The 18,141-nt window shown below is 49.1% G+C and overlaps 2 pseudogenes; both read left to right on the top strand.

The window, feature by feature from the left end:
• The first annotated feature begins 3,653 nt into the window (after positions 1-3,653).
• LOC144771376 (18S ribosomal RNA) lies at positions 3,654-4,715 on the top strand (annotated as a pseudogene).
• A 431-nt stretch (positions 4,716-5,146) lies between these two features.
• On the top strand, positions 5,147-5,299 carry LOC144771164 (5.8S ribosomal RNA; annotated as a pseudogene).
• Positions 5,300-18,141: the final 12,842 nt, after the last annotated feature.

Below are 18,141 nucleotides of genomic sequence, written 5' to 3'. Positions count from 1 at the left end.
TAAGTAGTGTTATCGTTACTTTTTCTTATTCAGTGGTGGATCCTGGATCCAGCACTGGTGCATCTCCTAAAAACTGTTGACAAAATGCTTTTAAGTCATACAGGTAATTTTTAAGGAATATTTGTTGTTTGTGAAAATCGACACATAGAAACTTTTCTGGTGAAAACCAGACAATGGATTCCTATGGAAGGAAATATAAGTTACTGGTAAGTACGGTTAGAATTACTTTTCAGGGAAAGTGCTGAGCTAAAAGATGCAGTACTGGGTTCTCTCCTGATAACAGGTGAGTAAATTGGAATTCATTGTTCGGATGATTTTAGGTGAATATTTTAAAGTTCCAAAACTCCACACTCAGAAGAATTTCCAAGTGAAACCAGTCAATTTTAGCCTATGGAAGAAAATTCAAGTTACTGGTAAGTATGGTTAGAATTACTTTTCAGGATCAGTACAGGGCTCAAAGATGCAGCACTGAGGTCTCTCCTGATAACAGGTGAGTAAATTGGAATTCGTAGTTCGGCTTATTTTACTTTTCTCCAGTATATATAGAGCCACTTTCCTATACCATCCCCTCCCTTCACCACTATGCAAACACACCCTCTAGCGCATTTTAAGTTGGGGAAATAATTCCCCTTCTCTCCTGAGGATCCCTAGAGTCAAACCAGCCCACTAGGTACATCCAGTAAGCGCCACAGAGCTGCGTAGCAGAGAGATGTAAAAAGGGGCACGGCCTGCACCACATCTCTGCAACGCAGCGCAGTGGCACTTCCTGGAAGCACCTGGTGGGCTACTTGGCCCTCGTGGTCCCTCAGGATGGAAGGGGAATTTTTTCTCCAACTTAAAACGCGCCACAGGGTGTTTTTGCACACATCACCTCAGGCCCCGTCCCCTTTCTTCACCACTGTGTAAACATACCCTGTGGCCGTTCTAAGTTGAGAGATTAAGTCTCCTTCAATCCTAAGGGTCCCTAAGGTCAAACAAGCCCACTACGAATCTCCAATAAGTGCCACAGAGCTGCGTTGCAGAGAGGTGTAAAAAGGGGTGTGGCCTCTGAACACCTGTCTGCAATGCAGCTGCCTGACGCATACTGGAGATACCTGTTGGGCTATTTGGCACTTAGGGACCCTCAGTATTCAAGTGGAGTTAATCCCCCACCTTAAAACGCACTACAGGGCGTGTTTGCACAGTGGTGAAGGGGGAGGCCTGAGTTCACATGTGTGCAAACACACCCTGTGGTGCGGTTTAAGTTGCTTTCCAATGGGGCAACCCGATGGCTGGGCTGTCCTGGAAGTCCCGATGAGGGCTTGTTTGCCTCCCCAATCCCAGCCAGGGCTCTAGGAGGTTGGACACGTCTGCGCCTCGGTTCTCTCAGTCTTGTGCTGTGCACAGGTTACCAGAAAAGGGGGTACCCTTCCTCCAGATTAGGAGGCACAGGGTACGCCGGAAATCCTCACAGGCTGGGGGCTCTCAGCCGGCAGCCAAATGGGCTAGGGTTGGGCAAAAACCTCCCCCCCTGTCCGGGCCTCCATTCTCTGGCCGGCCTAGTGGCAAAGTACCTGGGACGGGCTCCATCGGGCCCCGGGCAGTCCTCCCTTGGGCATCCGGACCCGAGAACTCTGTCCAGGCCTGAGTTCACATGTGTGCAAACACACCCTGTGATGCGGTTTAAGTTGATTTCCAATGGGGCGACCAGATGCACGGGCTGCCCTGGAAGTTCCGATGAGGGCTCATTGGCCTCCCCAATCCCAGCCAGGGCTATAGGAGGTCAGGCCTGTCTGCGACTTGGGTCCCCTCAGTCTTGTGGTGTGCAAAGGTTGCCAGAAAGGAGGTTACCCTACCTCCAGATTACTATGGACAGGGTACTCCAAAACCCCTCTCAGTCTAGCAGTTCTCAGCCGGCAGTCAGACGGGCTAGGATCCCCCCAGCCAAGGGCTCTGTCCCCCGGCCCAATGTGTGGTGTGGTGCCCAGGATGGGGACCTGCAGGCTCGGGAGGCCTCACCTCTGCCTGGGAGCCCGATGGGGTCCAGGGGCCCTAGGCTCAGTCTCCTGGCCTGTCGCTCTGTAAGGGGCCCTAGATGGGGTTCCCCTGCGCCAAGGGAGCCTGCCGCTGCTTGGCTGGGTACAGGAGCTCTGAAGTGCCCCCCTTAGGGCCCTCGGGATGGCACCACCCCACCCCAGGCTCTGTCCTCATGCCTGCCATGTAGCAGGGTGCCCGGGACGGGGTACCGTGGGCCTGGGAAGAATTCCCCTGAGTCTCTGGGCCCGGGAGCCCCGATGGGGTCCAGGGACCCCGCTGGGCCCCAGGTCGGTTGCTCCAGCCCTGGGCCCAGTCCACTGGCCTGCCGCTCTGCCAAGGGCTCGGGACAGGGGTCCATCAGTCCAGTGCAGACCCCCCCCCGCTTTGCCTGTTTGTCGACGTGTCTGCAGGCCCGGGGTCAGAAAGCCTGTGAACTCCCCCCTTGCAGCCCCAAGGCTGTGGCCAAGCTGGGGCCCTGGCCTCTGGCCCCCATGCCTCGATACCCGCTCACCCTTTCATTAGGGCACAGAGCGACCAGATGGCTGCCCTACGAGCCCGGCCATCTGGCTGTGACTTTCCCATCAGCCATCTGGTTGCCCCTAATCCCTCTGTCATCTGGTCAAGAGCAATGCTTTCCAATGAGGCAACCAGATGGCCGGGCTTCACTGGAAGTCCTGATGAGGTCTCATTTGCCTCCCCAATCCCAGCGAGGGCTCCTGGAGGTTGGGCACGTTCTCGCCTTGGGTGCCCTCTCTCACCCAGTGTGCCCTCTCTCACCCAGTGTGCACAGATTACAAGAAAGGGGGTATTGTTCCTCCAGAATACTATGGAGAGGGTCAGTCAGACCTCCATGAGGTCCGGCGATTCTGATAAAGGGGAAGGCACGACCCTGGGCTGCCCGCCTGGATCCCCAGGGGCCCTGGTCCACACCTGCCTTCCAGCCCCTTCTCGTGGGTCTTTCCTCTAAGCCTGCACACCCTGGGAGCAGGCAAGGATGTGAAGCTGGCATACCTCGTGCAGGGCGGCCTGCCAAGGGAGGCCCCAAAAGTACTGCTATCGATTGGGCACTCTCGGTCTGTTTAGGGTCGGACTGCTTGGCCAGCCTCATATATTCTTTCAAGCAAAGAGCTTCCACCCCACATGGACCATTCGACTTGAGGGCCTGCTGCCTGGTGGGAAGTCCTTCACCCTACCTCGCAGAGTGAAGGCTGAGCGGCCCGGTAGCTCGCACCCCCAGTGGTCCGAACCGAGCGGTAGAGGTTGGGTGGTGCCAGGCCCTCGGATGCTGCTGCCTGGCAGGTCCTTATGCCCTCCCCACCACGCCGTCATCCCTCTCCACCCAGCGCATTTCTGCAGAAGCTCTGAATGACTGTTCTGAGGGGTGCCACAGCCGCCAGGCTTTGGCACCCCTGCGTCTTGCTCAGGCTGCGCCTCGGCCCACCTCTCCCTGCCTGGGGACACGGCTGGGCCTGCCAGTGCCCTTGCGACTGAACCTCTCCAGCCCTCCAGCGAGCCCGCCCACCCAGGCAGGCAAGCTCCTTCTGCTATCAGACCCCCGAGAGGGAGGGGTGTGCGAAGGTTGATGGTCGGGGAGATGGGCACGCGGCTCCTGAATCCACCCCATCAGCAGGTGCGGCTACCTGGTTGATCCTGCCAGTAGCATATGCTTGTCTCCTAAGATTAAGCCATGCATGTGTAAGTACACACGGCCAGTACAGTGAAACTGTGAATGGCTCATTAAATCAGTTATGGTTCCTTTGATTGCTCCATCTGTTACTTGGATAACTGTGGTAATTCTAGAGCTAATACATGCTGACGAGCATTGACCTCCTGGGATATGTGCATTTATCAAAGACCAATCTGGACTCGCCCGGCCTCTTTGGTGACTCTAGATAACTGTGGGCCGATCGCACATCCCTGTGATAATACATTCGGATTTCCGCCCTGTCAACTTTCGATAGTACTTTCTGTGCCTACCATGGTGACCATGGGTAACGGAGAATCAGGGTCCGATTCCAGAGAGGGAGCCTGAGAAATGGCTACCACATCCATGGAAGGCAGCAGGTGTGCAAATTACCCACTCCCGACTCGGGAGGTAGTGACGAAAAATAACAGAACAGGACTCTTTCAAGGCACTGTCATTAGAATGAGTACACTTTAAATCCTTTAACGATGATCCATTGGAGGGCAAGTGTGGTGCCAGAAGCCACGTTAATTCCAGCTCCAGTAGCGTATATTAAAGTTGCTGCAGGTAAAAAGCTCGTAGATGGATCTTGAAATCGAGATGGTGGTCCGCGGCGTGGCAAACGACCCCCTGTCCCAGCCACAGCCTCTCGGCGCCCCTTAATGCTCTTCATTGAGTATCCGGGGGGTCCGAAGAGTTTACTTTGAAAAAATGAGACTGCTCAAAGCAGGCCAGTCACCTGAATACTTCAGCAAGGAAAAATGGAACAAGACTCCAGTTCTGTTTTGTTGGTTTTTAGAACTGGGCCATGAATAAGAGGGACAGCCGGGGGCATTTGTATTGTGCCGCTAGAGGTGAAATTCTTGGACCGGCGCAAGATGAACCAAAGGGAAAGCATTGAATGTTTTTATTAATCAATAACGAAAGTCGGAGGTTAAAAGACGATCAGATACCGTCATAGTTCCGACCATAAACGATGCCGAGAAGGGCCTAAGGGCCTGTGAGGGGAACCCGGGCTGCTCTCAGTGGGAGGTATGCGGGATGGGGAGCCACCTGGCTCTTCCTTTTGGCACCTCCTACCCGGGCAAGGGTGGGGTAGGCTACTCACCAGCTTGCTGGCATGGCTCGGGCTGTCCGGGTGTCCAGGCTGAGGGGTTTGAAGTCTCATGCGGTCCCTCCCGGTTAATCCAGATGGGACCGGCAGTGGTGGGGCTGCCTGGTCCCATCACAATGGGAGCTCCCTTGCCCGCAGGTGGGTGGGACTCCCTGGCCAAGTGAATGGTAACGTTTTTTTTCTCCCAACGGTGCATTCTGACTCCCAGAGGGGAAGCCTTAAACAGGGTGCCCGGGTAGTCTTGCCGCACGGGCGATGGATGGAAGGCCGTCGCCTTTCTCCCACCTTTTCTGTGCCCACAGGTAGGTGAACATTTTCAAAAAGTTGCCTGTGACTCTTGGCGGTGGATCACTCGTCTCGCACGTCAATGAAGAACGCAGCTAGCTGCGAAAATTTGTATGAATTTCAGGACTCATTGATCATCGACACTTCGAACGAACCTTGCGGGCCGGGTTCCTCCTGAGGATATACCTGTCTGAGGGCCATCGCAGGGTTAGCTGTGCTTCCCTTCATCCCCCCACAAGGTCAGCCCGGGGCTTGAGCTCCAGCCAGCAGTCCCTGGGGTGCGGGAGCCCCCCGGTCCTGCAAGCCATCCGAGGGTCGAGAACGGGGGTCCATCGGGGACAGGGCAGGCTCACCCGACCAGGCTGGGTTCAGAAGCAGGGACCAGGCCTGGGGGCAGGGGGTTGTGGCTGGCTAACTCCCCTCCGCTGGTGGAGGGACGTTCTCTGCCCACCCCTTAAGTGGAAAAGACACACACAAGCACACACATACATACACACATACGGTGCACAGTGACACGTGGATCTGCACCCCCATCATTCATCTACCCTCACACACAGATTGCAGAATGCTGCCATCAGCACTTTTTAAGTGGAGTTTCCTGTATCTGTATCTGTTATATATATCCTTCCCTAGCAGCTCAAGAGACGCAACTCATACCTGAGTACCTCTCAATGCTTCATACTCCTCTGAGTATCCCGAGCATCAGTGAAGGCTTCGATGGCATCGAGGAGGGCTCAGAGAAGGAATCAGAGAATGAATCAGAGAATGAATCCGACCTCTTCTACAGGTAATTTTGATGTAGTCTCGTAATACGGAGGGGATTAAACATCATCTGAAGGCAATGGTTAGTGTTATACAGTCTGGAGAGGGAGCTGAAGACCCCCCCTCTTTTATCTAGTAGTGTTCCTGATGCAGTTTGTCCGGAGTAAATGAATTATAGTCAGTGCACTGTCTGTGCAGGGCGAATGTAGGAATTACACCTATTTGCAGCATACACAATGCAGCAGTAAAGTTTACTACTATGTTGCACAGGTGAGAAGGAAAAAACAGTGTGGAGATGTATCTGCTATGACTGACCCTTCCAGCGTGAAGTCCTATACTTAAACTCAGAAGGATCCCAGTCATTAGGACGTGTGCTGAGCCCGCCACACACATGCAATCCATAGGATTTGTCCTGGAAGCAGACCCTTCCAGTGTGAAGTCCTATACTTAAACTCAGAAGGATCCCAGTCATTAGGACGCGTGCTGAGCCCCGACACACACATGCAATCCATAAGATTTGTCCTGGAAGCAGACGCTTTCGAGCGTGAAGTCCTATACTTAAACTCAGAAGGATCCCAGTCATTAGGACGTGTGCTGAGCCCCGCCACACACATGCAATCCATAGGATTTGTACCGGAAGCAGACCCTTTCAGCGTGAAGTCCTATACTGAAACAAACTCAGAAGGATCCCCGTCCTTAGGACGTGTGCTGAGCCCCCCCACACACATGCAATCCATAGGATTTGTACTGGAAGCAGACCCTTCCAACGTGAAGTCCTATACTTAAACTCAGAAGGATCCCAGTCATTAGGACGTGTGCTGAGCCCGCCACACACACGCAATCCATAGGATTTGTAGTGGAAGCAGACTCTTCCAGTGTGAAGTCCTATACTTAAACTCAGAGGGATCCCAGTCATTAGGACGCGTGCTGAGCCCACCACACACATGCAATCCATAGGATTTGTACCGGAAGCAGACCCTTTCAGCGTGAAGTCCTATACTTAAACTCAGAAGGATCCCAGTCATTAGGACGTGTGCTGAGCCCGCCAAACACATGCAATCCATAGGATTTGTAGTGGAAGCAGACCCTTTCAGCGTGAAGTCCTATACTTAAACTCAGAAGGATCCCAGTCATTAGGACGTGTGCTGAGCCCACCACACACATGCAATCCATAGGATTTGTAGTGGAAGCAGACCCTTTCAGCGTGAAGTCCTATACTTAAACTCAGAAGGATCCCAGTCATTAGGACGTGTGCTGAGCCCACCACACACATGCAATCCATAGGATTTGTAGTGGAAGCAGACCCTTCCAGCGTGAAGTCCCATACTTAAACTCAGAAGGATCCCAGTCATTAGGACGTGTGCTGAGCCCGCCACACACATGCAATCCATAGGATTTGTAGTAGAAGCAGACCCTTCCAGCGTGAAGTCCCATACTGAAACAAACTCAGAGGGATCCCAGTCATTAGGACGTGTGCTGAGCCCCGCCACACACATGCAATCCATAGGATTTGTACTGGAAGCAGACCCTTCCAGTGTGGAGTCCTATACTTAAACTCAGGAGGATCCCAGTCATTAGGACGTGTGCTGAGCCCGCCACACACATGCAATCCATAGGATTTATAGTAGAAGCAGACGCTTCCAGCGTGAATTCCTACACTTAAACTCAGAGGGATCCCAGTCATTAGGACGTGTGCTGAACCCGCCACACACATGCAATCCATAGGATTTGTAGTGGAAGCAGACCCTTTCAGCGTGAAGTCCTATACTTAAACTCAGAAGGATCCCAGTCATTAGGACGTGTGCTGAGCCCCGCCACACACATGCAATCCATAGGATTTGTAGTAGAAGCAGACCCTTCCAGTGTGAAGTCCTATACTTAAACTCAGAAGGATGCCAGTCATTAGGACGTGTGCTGAGCCCGCCACACACATGCAATCCATAGGATTTGTACTGGAAGCAGACCCTTCCAGCGTGAAGTCCTATACTTAAACTCAGAAGGATCCCAGTCATTAGGACGTGTGCTGAGCCCGCCACACACATGCAATCCATAGGATTTGTACTGAAGCAGACCCTTTCAGTGTGAAGTCCTATACTTAAACTCAGGAGGATCCCAGTCATTAGGACGTGTGCTGAACCCGCCACACACATGCAATCCATAGGATTTGTACTGGAAGCAGACCCTTCCAGCGTGAAGTCCTATACGTAAACTCAGAAGGATCCCAGTCATTAGGACGTGTGCTGAGCCCGCCACACACATGCAATCCATAGGATTTGTACTGAAGCAGACGCTTTCGAGCGTGAAGTCCTATACTTAAACTCAGAAGGATCCCAGTCATTAGGACGTGTGCTGAGCCCCGCCACACACATGCAATCCATAGGATTTGTACCGGAAGCAGACCCTTTCAGCGTGAAGTCCTATACTGAAACAAACTCAGAAGGATCCCCGTCCTTAGGACGTGTGCTGAGCCCCCCCACACACATGCAATCCATAGGATTTGTACTGGAAGCAGACCCTTCCAACGTGAAGTCCTATACTTAAACTCAGAAGGATCCCAGTCATTAGGACGTGTGCTGAGCCCGCCACACACACGCAATCCATAGGATTTGTAGTGGAAGCAGACTCTTCCAGTGTGAAGTCCTATACTTAAACTCAGAGGGATCCCAGTCATTAGGACGCGTGCTGAGCCCACCACACACATGCAATCCATAGGATTTGTACCGGAAGCAGACCCTTTCAGCGTGAAGTCCTATACTTAAACTCAGAAGGATCCCAGTCATTAGGACGTGTGCTGAGCCCGCCAAACACATGCAATCCATAGGATTTGTAGTGGAAGCAGACCCTTTCAGCGTGAAGTCCTATACTTAAACTCAGAAGGATCCCAGTCATTAGGACGTGTGCTGAGCCCACCACACACATGCAATCCATAGGATTTGTAGTGGAAGCAGACCCTTTCAGCGTGAAGTCCTATACTTAAACTCAGAAGGATCCCAGTCATTAGGACGTGTGCTGAGCCCACCACACACATGCAATCCATAGGATTTGTAGTGGAAGCAGACCCTTCCAGCGTGAAGTCCCATACTTAAACTCAGAAGGATCCCAGTCATTAGGACGTGTGCTGAGCCCGCCACACACATGCAATCCATAGGATTTGTAGTAGAAGCAGACCCTTCCAGCGTGAAGTCCCATACTGAAACAAACTCAGAGGGATCCCAGTCATTAGGACGTGTGCTGAGCCCCGCCACACACATGCAATCCATAGGATTTGTACTGGAAGCAGACCCTTCCAGTGTGGAGTCCTATACTTAAACTCAGGAGGATCCCAGTCATTAGGACGTATGCTGAGCCCGCCACACACATGCAATCCATAGGATTTATAGTAGAAGCAGACGCTTCCAGCGTGAATTCCTACACTTAAACTCAGAGGGATCCCAGTCATTAGGACGTGTGCTGAACCCGCCACACACATGCAATCCATAGGATTTGTAGTGGAAGCAGACCCTTTCAGCGTGAAGTCCTATACTTAAACTCAGAAGGATCCCAGTCATTAGGACGTGTGCTGAGCCCCGCCACACACATGCAATCCATAGGATTTGTAGTAGAAGCAGACCCTTCCAGTGTGAAGTCCTATACTTAAACTCAGAAGGATCCCAGTCATTAGGACGTGTGCTGAGCCCGCCACACACATGCAATCCATAGGATTTGTACTGGAAGCAGACCCTTCCAGCGTGAAGTCCTATACTTAAACTCAGAAGGATCCCAGTCATTAGGACGTGTGCTGAGCCCGCCACACACATGCAATCCATAGGATTTGTACTGAAGCAGACCCTTTCAGTGTGAAGTCCTATACTTAAACTCAGGAGGATCCCAGTCATTAGGACGTGTGCTGAACCCGCCACACACATGCAATCCATAGGATTTGTACTGGAAGCAGACCCTTCCAGCGTGAAGTCCTATACGTAAACTCAGAAGGATCCCAGTCATTAGGACGTGTGCTGAGCCCGCCACACACATGCAATCCATAGGATTTGTACTGAAGCAGACGCTTCCAGCGTGAAGTCCTATACTTAAACTCAGGAGGATCCCAGTCATTAGGACGCATACTGAGCCCCGCCACACACATGCAATCTGTACATTGGTAGTTGACATTTTGTGCAGGTTAATAATTCTATATTTTATATTTTAACCCCTTCGCTGCTAGGCCTTCCCTACCCTGAGCTAAGCCTTTTTTTGGCTATTTGAGGTTGTTTACGCTTAGGCCCCTGTAACGTTTTGACCACATAAGGTATCCACGCCAAATGTGCGTCTTTTTTTCCAACATCATGGGGATTCTAAAAGTACCCAGGGTTTGTGGATTCCCCTGGAGCGGACCCAGAAAGTAGCCTAAATACAATGAAATTTTGTTTAGTTTTTGGGAAAAATGGGGAAAAGGGATAAAGATGAAAGCGTCTGTTTTTTTCCCTGCAAATGGTATCAAAAAGGGGTTGTGGTGCTGAAATCGCCATCCTCCCAGCTTTCAGGAAAAGCAGACTTTTGTCAGAAAACTACATTTATTTACTCAGTTTTGGCATTTTTCTGGGACATCGCCTATTTTTGCAATTTTTTGTGCTTTCAACCTCCTTCCAGTTAATGGTATAAATGGGTCTGAAAGCAATAATGGATCCTGGAAAGCTATACATTTTAGAAAGGTAGACAAAATTATAAATTCAGCAAGGAGTCATTTGTGTAAATCTTTCAAGGTTTCTTTATAGAAACTAACCGTTGAATATAGGAAACATTGAAAATTAGTTGGAAAAAAACCTTTCTGGTTGTGGGGATATATAGGACTTGTGGGTTCACCATGAACCCGACGAACCAAGAGCCAATAACTGAGCAGCGTCTTGCAATGTTTTTTTTATTATGTACTGGGTAAATAACAATTAATTTGGGAAAATATATATATGGAAAAATCGGTATAAAAGACACCTATGTATTTCTGAAATTGGAACAAAATATAGAGTTTAGAAACAGTAGTAGATAGTACCCACACTAGCATGAGAATTATAGGTCATTTTCAAAATGACTTCTTTTTTACACATTGTCTTTCATTTGGAAGGCAGAAATGCATCGAAGGTCAATAGCTAATAACAGTCTACAATTCTGTGTTACCCTAAGTCTCCCAATAAAAAGGGTACCTCACTTGTGTGGTTAGGCCTAGTGCCCATGACAGGAAACGGCTCAAAACCACATTTCAACAGTGAAAACGGACCCGTTTTCTGCTCTAGATTTTGAACCCTAACTCTGCCAGCACATAGGGAACCCTAGCAAACCTATACATTTTTGAAAACTAGACACCCAGGAGAATCCAGGATAGGGTGACTTGACTGGCTCTCACTGGGTTCTGTTACCCAGAATCCCTTGCAAACCTCAAAATTTGTTTCAAAAAATATATTTTCCTCAAATTTCTATGGTGGAAAGTTCTGGAATCTGCGTGGATCCACAAAATTCCACCCACCTCACGTTCCCCAAAGTCTTCTTATAAAAAATTGTACCTCACTTGTGTAGGTAGACCTAGTGCCCGTGACAGGAAATGGCCAAAAACAAAGAGTCGACACACTATATTTTCACAGTGAAAACTGACACTATTTTGCAAAGTGCCTAGCTGTAGATTTTGTACCCTAGCTCTGCCGGCACCTAGGGAAACCTAGCAAACCTATACATTTTTAAAATTAGATACCCAGGGGAATCCAGGATGGGGCGACTTGTCTGGCTCTCACCACGTTTACCTCACATTTCTATGGTGGAAAGTTCTGGGGCCTGATTCACAGAAATAACTTAAGACAAAATCCTAAACTTACTACCATTTTGGAATTCACAGAAGGCACTTAGGGCCATATGTATCAAGGTACCAATTAGCGATTCTGTAATAGCGATTTTTAAGAAATCGCTATTTCAGAATCGCTAATTGGTATTTATCAAGAAAATCGCAATTCTTTTACGATTTCTTGATATTCCTTAATTGCGAATTCTCAAATTGAGAATTCGCAATTAAGGAATACTTTCCCATTCATTTCTATGAGCCAGGAGGCCCATAGGAAGGAATGGGAATTTATTCTCAATTTGCGATTCGCAATTTGTTAATCGCAAATTGAGAATAATTTCAAGGGTGCAGGGGTGTCCAAAGGACACCCTGTTGCACCCCTGAAATAAGCATGAATGAATGAATGAAACGGATCTTATCTTGCGCAACTTAGCCAGAGTGGGCGCCAAGGCGCCTAAATCCAATAAGGCAGCTAAGCCCCCCTACAGTACACTCTACAGCATTCTCTCATTGATAGGCCCTATTAAAAAGGCAAGTTTTAAGAGCCTTTTTAAATAACTCAATTGTAGGAAGGGTTTTTATTTCGATAGGAATCGAATTCCAGAGCTGAGGGGCCACCACAGAGAAGGCTCTGGCTCCCCATCTGGCTAGCTTGAAACGCGGAACAACAAGTTGGCAGAGTCCCGCAGAACGAAGGCCTCTTGCAGGAACATAGCGCATAAGGAGAGAGCTAATAGCACTAGAGGAGCCTCCTGTCACCGCTCTGTAGGCCAGACACAGAACTTTAAAACAAATTCGGTGCTGGACAGGAAGCCAGTGGAGTTCTTTCCTGGCTGCCGTAGCAGAAGAGGTTTTAGGAAGAGCCAGGACAAATCGGGCTGCAGCATTCTGCACAACCTGCAGTCGATGGAGGAGGCTTTTATTGGCTTCCATATATAGAGAATTACAGTAATCTAACCTCGATCCTACCAGGGCAACTGCAACCTGTTTACGTGCCTGGGGGGAGAGATACCCACGGATCTTATTGAGTATCCTGATCACACCCCAGCAGGTAGCCACGGTCCTGTTGGCTTGCAGGGAGAAAGAGAGCGAGGTATCGAAAATGACACCCAGGTTTCTGGCAGATTGGGAAGGGGTGGGGCAGATGCCAAGAGAAGATGGCCACCACTCACTTGACCAAGCGTCTTGGTCCTTCCCAAAGATCAACACCTCCGTCTTTTCGCCGTTCAGTTTCAGGGAATTTATAGTCATCCAGTCTGCCACATACTGCATGCATACCCTGAAACCGGCGGCAGAGGTCCTGACAGAGGAGTGAGCCAGTGAAACCATAATCTGGGTGTCATCAAGCACGGGTGCACATGTGGTGCACATACATGCCCTAAGGGCATGTATGTGCGTCACATGGCACTTAGAAAGATGCAAAAATGGGCATTTTTCAAGAAATTCGCAAATTACCACCAACTTAAAGTTGGTGGTAATTTGCGATTCCTTAGGGACAATTAGCCATTTTCTTTAGCTTCATACATTGCATTTAAGGAATCGCAAAATTAGCAATTCCTTAAATGCAATTGTAAAATAAGGAATCACAAATTTTGCGATTCCTTATTTTGCACCGGATTTTCATTCATACATCCCATTTAGCAAATTTGCATTGGCAAAGGCTGAAATTCTGCGAATTTCGGCCTTTGCGAATGCGAATTTGTATGATACATATGGCCCTTACTCATTTTGATATTCACAGAAGGCACTTACTCATTTCGGTATTCACAGAAGTTAGGATTCCTAACTTTAGGACTCCTAAATGCCTTCTGTGAATACCGAAAGTCTTAAAGTCAGGAATTGTCTCAGTTTAGGAGTAGTAAAGTTAGGACTCCTAACTTTAGGACTCCTAAATGCCTTCTGTGAATACCGAAAGTCTTAAAGTTAGGATTTTTCTCAGTTTAGGACTAGTAAAGTTAAGACTCTTAACTTTAGGACTCCTAAACTGATTTTGTCTTAAGTTAGTTCTGTGAATCGGGCCCCCGGAATCTGCCTGGTTCCACAAAATTCCAACCACCCCGCATTCCCCAAAGTCTTCCGAGAAAAAAAGGCACCTCACTTGTTTGGGTTGGCGTAGTGCCCTTGACAGGAAACAGCCCAATTCACACCACATTTTCACAGTGAAAACTGGCCCTGTTTTTTCAAAGAGCCTAGCTGTAGATTTTGAACCCTAGCTCTGCCGGCACATAGGGAAACCTAGAAAACCTATACATTTTTTAAAACATGACCCCCAGGGGAATCCAGGATGGGGTGACTTGTCTGGCTCTCACCAGGTTATGTTACCCAGAATCCCTTGCAAACCTCATAATGTGTCCAAACAAAACACATTTTCCGCACATTTCTGTGGTGGAGAGCTCTGGAATCTGTGTGGATCCTCAAAATTCCACCCATCCCAAATTCCCCAAAGTCTTCAAATAAAAATGGTACCTCACTTGTGGGGGTGGGTTAAGTACACGCAACAGGCAAGGGCCAAAAACCTATTGAGGCGACATCAAAATTACCTCTCACAAAACAACCTGGTTTTTCAAGGGGGGTGCCATTAGATTATAAGCCCCGGGCTCAGCGGTCATCTAGGGAAACCTACCAAACCCACACATTTCTTAAAACTAGACACCCAGGGGAGTTCAGTAAGGTATCGCTTGCATGGATTCCCCAACATTTCCCTACCAAGAATCCCCTGCCAACCTCAAATTTTGTTGAAAAATCAATTTTTTCTCACATTTCTGTGTGGGAAGTTGTAGGATCACCGAGCTGACACAAATTACCTACCACCCAGTGTTCCCCAAGTTCTCCCGATTACAATGGTACCTCACTTGTGAGGGGAGGCATAGTTGCTGCAACAGGAAAAGGCCCAAATTGTACTGTGGAGACTTCAAAATTACCTACAGCAAAACTACCTGCTTATGGGGGGGGGGGGGGTACCTGGTGTTTTGGTCTCGGGCTCGCCGCCAGCTAAGGAAACCTACCAAACCCACACATTTCTGAAAACTAGGGACCTCATTTATGAGAAATGACGCATCGCTGCGTGAAAGCAGCGATGCGTCACTTCTCAGTGCGCACTCCTTGCAACATACCTAATGCGTCATATTTAATGTACGACGCATCATGTCGCAAGGAGTTACAGATACGTCAGAAATACTGACGCAAAAGAGAAGCATTGCTGGAGTGTGTCACAAAAGTGATACAACTCCAGCAATTCGTCCTTTCACATGGGGAAAGCCCCATGTGAAAGGGCCTGCGCCAGTCTCACACCTGCTGAGAGGCAGGCGCAAGATTTTGACGCAACAGCGTCCTAAAAGTGACGCAGTGAACACTATTACGAGGCTTTTTGCGGGGGAACGCCCCCTCTGCATACATTATACCTGACGCAGGTATAATGCAGAGCAGGGGTTTACAAAGTGACGCATCTGCTTAGATGCGTCACTTTGTAAATAGTGCGAAAAGGAGGCATGTTTTACGCCACCGATGCGTCACAAAAAGTGACGCATCGGAAGCGCAAAACTGACGCAAGGCCTCATAAATGAGGCCCTAGATGCCCTGGGGAGTCCAATGAGGTATGGCGTGCGTGGATCCCCCAAAGTTTCCATATCCAGAATCCCCTGCAAACCTCAAATTTAGCACATATATTTGTGTGGAATCACCGTGCGGCACAAATACCCCACAGCGCTCTCCTTAGTGTCCCGAGTAAAATGATACCTCACTTGTGTGGGTGTCCAATGTAGAATTGGCTAAAAATATATTTAAAACAATATTGTAGGGCTTAGAATTCTCTGTGCTGTACCCTAATCCCCATGTTTTGGGCTCTTCCCAGTCACAGGTCCGTGCCCCACCCACACAAGTGAGGTATCATTTTACTTGGGAAACTAAGTGAAACGCTGTGGGTTAGGACATTTGTGCCGGCATGGTAATTCCACCCAAAAATATGTGGAAAATGTGTTTTTTTCAGATAAATTTGAGGTTTGCAGGGCATTCTGGGTAGGAAAACGTTGGGGATCCACGCAAGCCATACCTCGCTGGACTCTCCTGGGTGTCTATTATTCAGAAATGTGTGGGCTTTGTAGGTTTCCAATATGGCCACTGAGCACAGGGCGAAAAAACCAGGTGACCCCCATGCAGAGCCATGTTGTTTTGTGATAGGTAACTTTGATGTCTCCACAATACATTTTGAGCCCTTGCCTGTCACGGGTACCTGACCCACCCACGCGAGTCAGGGATAATTTTTATTGGGAGACCTGGTGGAATGCTGGGTGGCAGGTAATTTGTGGAGCCACATAGATTCCAGAACTTTCACACACAGAAATTTGAAAAAAAAGTGATTTTTTCAGCTATACATGAGGTTTGTAGGGGATTCTGGGTATGAAAAATTTGGGAGGCCCACAGAAGCCATACCTCACTGGACTTCACCGGGTGTCTAGTTTTCAGAAATGTGTGGGTTTGGTAGGTTTCCCAAGATGGCCACCGAGACCGAGTCCAAAAATCCAGGTGACTCGCCTTTCAAAACCAGGTTGTTTTATGATCGGCCATTTTGATTTATCCTCAATACATTTTGGGCCCTAGCCTGTCACAGGTACTTGACCCGCCTACGCGAGTGAGGTATAATTTTGATCGGGACATAGATTCCAGAACTTTCCATCACAGAAATGTGAAGAAAATGTGTGTTTTTTAACAAATGTTGAGGTTTGCAAGGGATTCTAGGTAACAGAACCTGGGAAGAGCCAGACAAGTCACCCCATCCTGGATGCCCCTGGGTGTCTAGTTTGCAAAAATGTATAGGTTTGCTAGGTTTCCTTAGGTGCCAGCAGAGTTAGGGTACAAAATCTACAGCTAGGCACTTTGCAAAAACAGAGCACGATTTCACTATGAAAATGTTGTGTGTTCACGTTGCGTTTTGGGCCGTATCCTGTCACGGGCACTAAGCCGACCCACGCAAGTGAGATACTATTTTTCTTGGAAGACTTTGGCGATGCGGGTGGGTGGAATTTTGTGGATCCACACAAATTCCATACCTTTCCATAACAGAAATGTGAGGAAAATTAGTTCTTTTTTTACAACGTTTGAGGTTTGCAAGGGATTCTGGGTAACAGAACCTGGGGAGAGCCAGACAAGTCACCACGTCCTAGATTTCCCTGGGTGTCTAGTTTTAAAAAATGTATAGGTTTGCTACGTTTCCTTGGGTACTAGCTGCGCTAGGACCTAAAATCCAGAGGTAGGCACATTCCACAAAAAGTCTGTGCCTAGTGGGCTTTCTACCGCCCGGGGGATGTGGGAAATCGGGAGCTATTACCCGATATGCCCCCAAGGGGGGGTTAGAAAGACTAGCTATTTTGTTTGGGTGGGTGGGGACATTGGGATGCCCATTGTGGGCAGCCCCCACCAATATGTATAAAAAAAGCCAGCATAATTGCTGGTGGCACGTGGGTTCCCTGCCCCCCGGGGTGGCAGATCAGGTGCTACTGCCCCCATCTACCTCCTGGGTGGGACATAAATACAGTGGCATCTTTTTTGGTGGGGTGGGGGCATTGGCATTCCCATTATGGGCAGCCCCCACCCCTGAATTGTGAAAAACATTTACCCCTCATGCTTAGTGGGCTTTCTACCCACCTGACGGGGCAGACACTGGGGCTATTGCCCCCATCTGCCTCTCAGGGGGACAGAAAGACTGTGGTAATTTTTGGGGGGAAGGGGCTGCCCAGAATGGTCATACCAATGCCTTCACTCCCCCAAAAAAACTAATCCCTGTGGCCTAGTGGGTTCCCCCCCCCCTGGTGGCAACTGGGAGGGCTACTGTCCCTTTCTCCCTCCTAGCCCCACGAGCACTTAAACATTCAGACTGAAACCAAATTTCAGTTTTGTTTTCCGTCTAGTGAGACAGCGCGCAATGCGTGCCTCGTCATTGGACTGAAAACCTGTGAAGGGCCCTGAGAGGTTGGGGAAGCTCTTCCCCACCTCCCGAGGCCCAAAACAAATGTTGGAAATCCCTCATCTGTTTGAGACTTACTTCCAGCCTTGGCACACACACTGAGGGTCACTCTCCTTTCTTCACTGATTCTTGGCTGGAGCCAGAACACACTGATCAGTCTTGGTGCACACTCAGATTCATTGTTTAATCTTGGCATATCCTGAGAACCACTGGTTGATCTTGGCGAATAAGTAGAGCCACTTACCATCTTGGCACACACTGAAACTCAGTTACCTGTCTTGCCACACACTGAGACTCATTGACCAGTCTTGTGAAACACTGAGACTCAGTGACCAGTATTCTCACACACTGAAACTCAGTGACCAGTCTTGGCACACACTGAGACTCAGTGACTAGTCTTGGAAGACACAGAGACTCAGTGACTAGTCTTAATTCACACTGAGACTCGTTGACCCATCTTGGCACACACTGAGACTCAGTGACTAGTTTTGGCACACACCGAGACTCAGTAACCAGTCTTG

The sequence above is a fragment of the Lissotriton helveticus genome, chromosome 7 (assembly GCF_964261635.1).
Source record: "Lissotriton helveticus chromosome 7, aLisHel1.1, whole genome shotgun sequence".
NCBI classification, from domain to species: Eukaryota; Metazoa; Chordata; class Amphibia; order Caudata; family Salamandridae; genus Lissotriton; species Lissotriton helveticus.
Note: the sequence above shows the minus strand (reverse complement) of the source record. Positions and strands in the feature narration are given on the sequence as shown.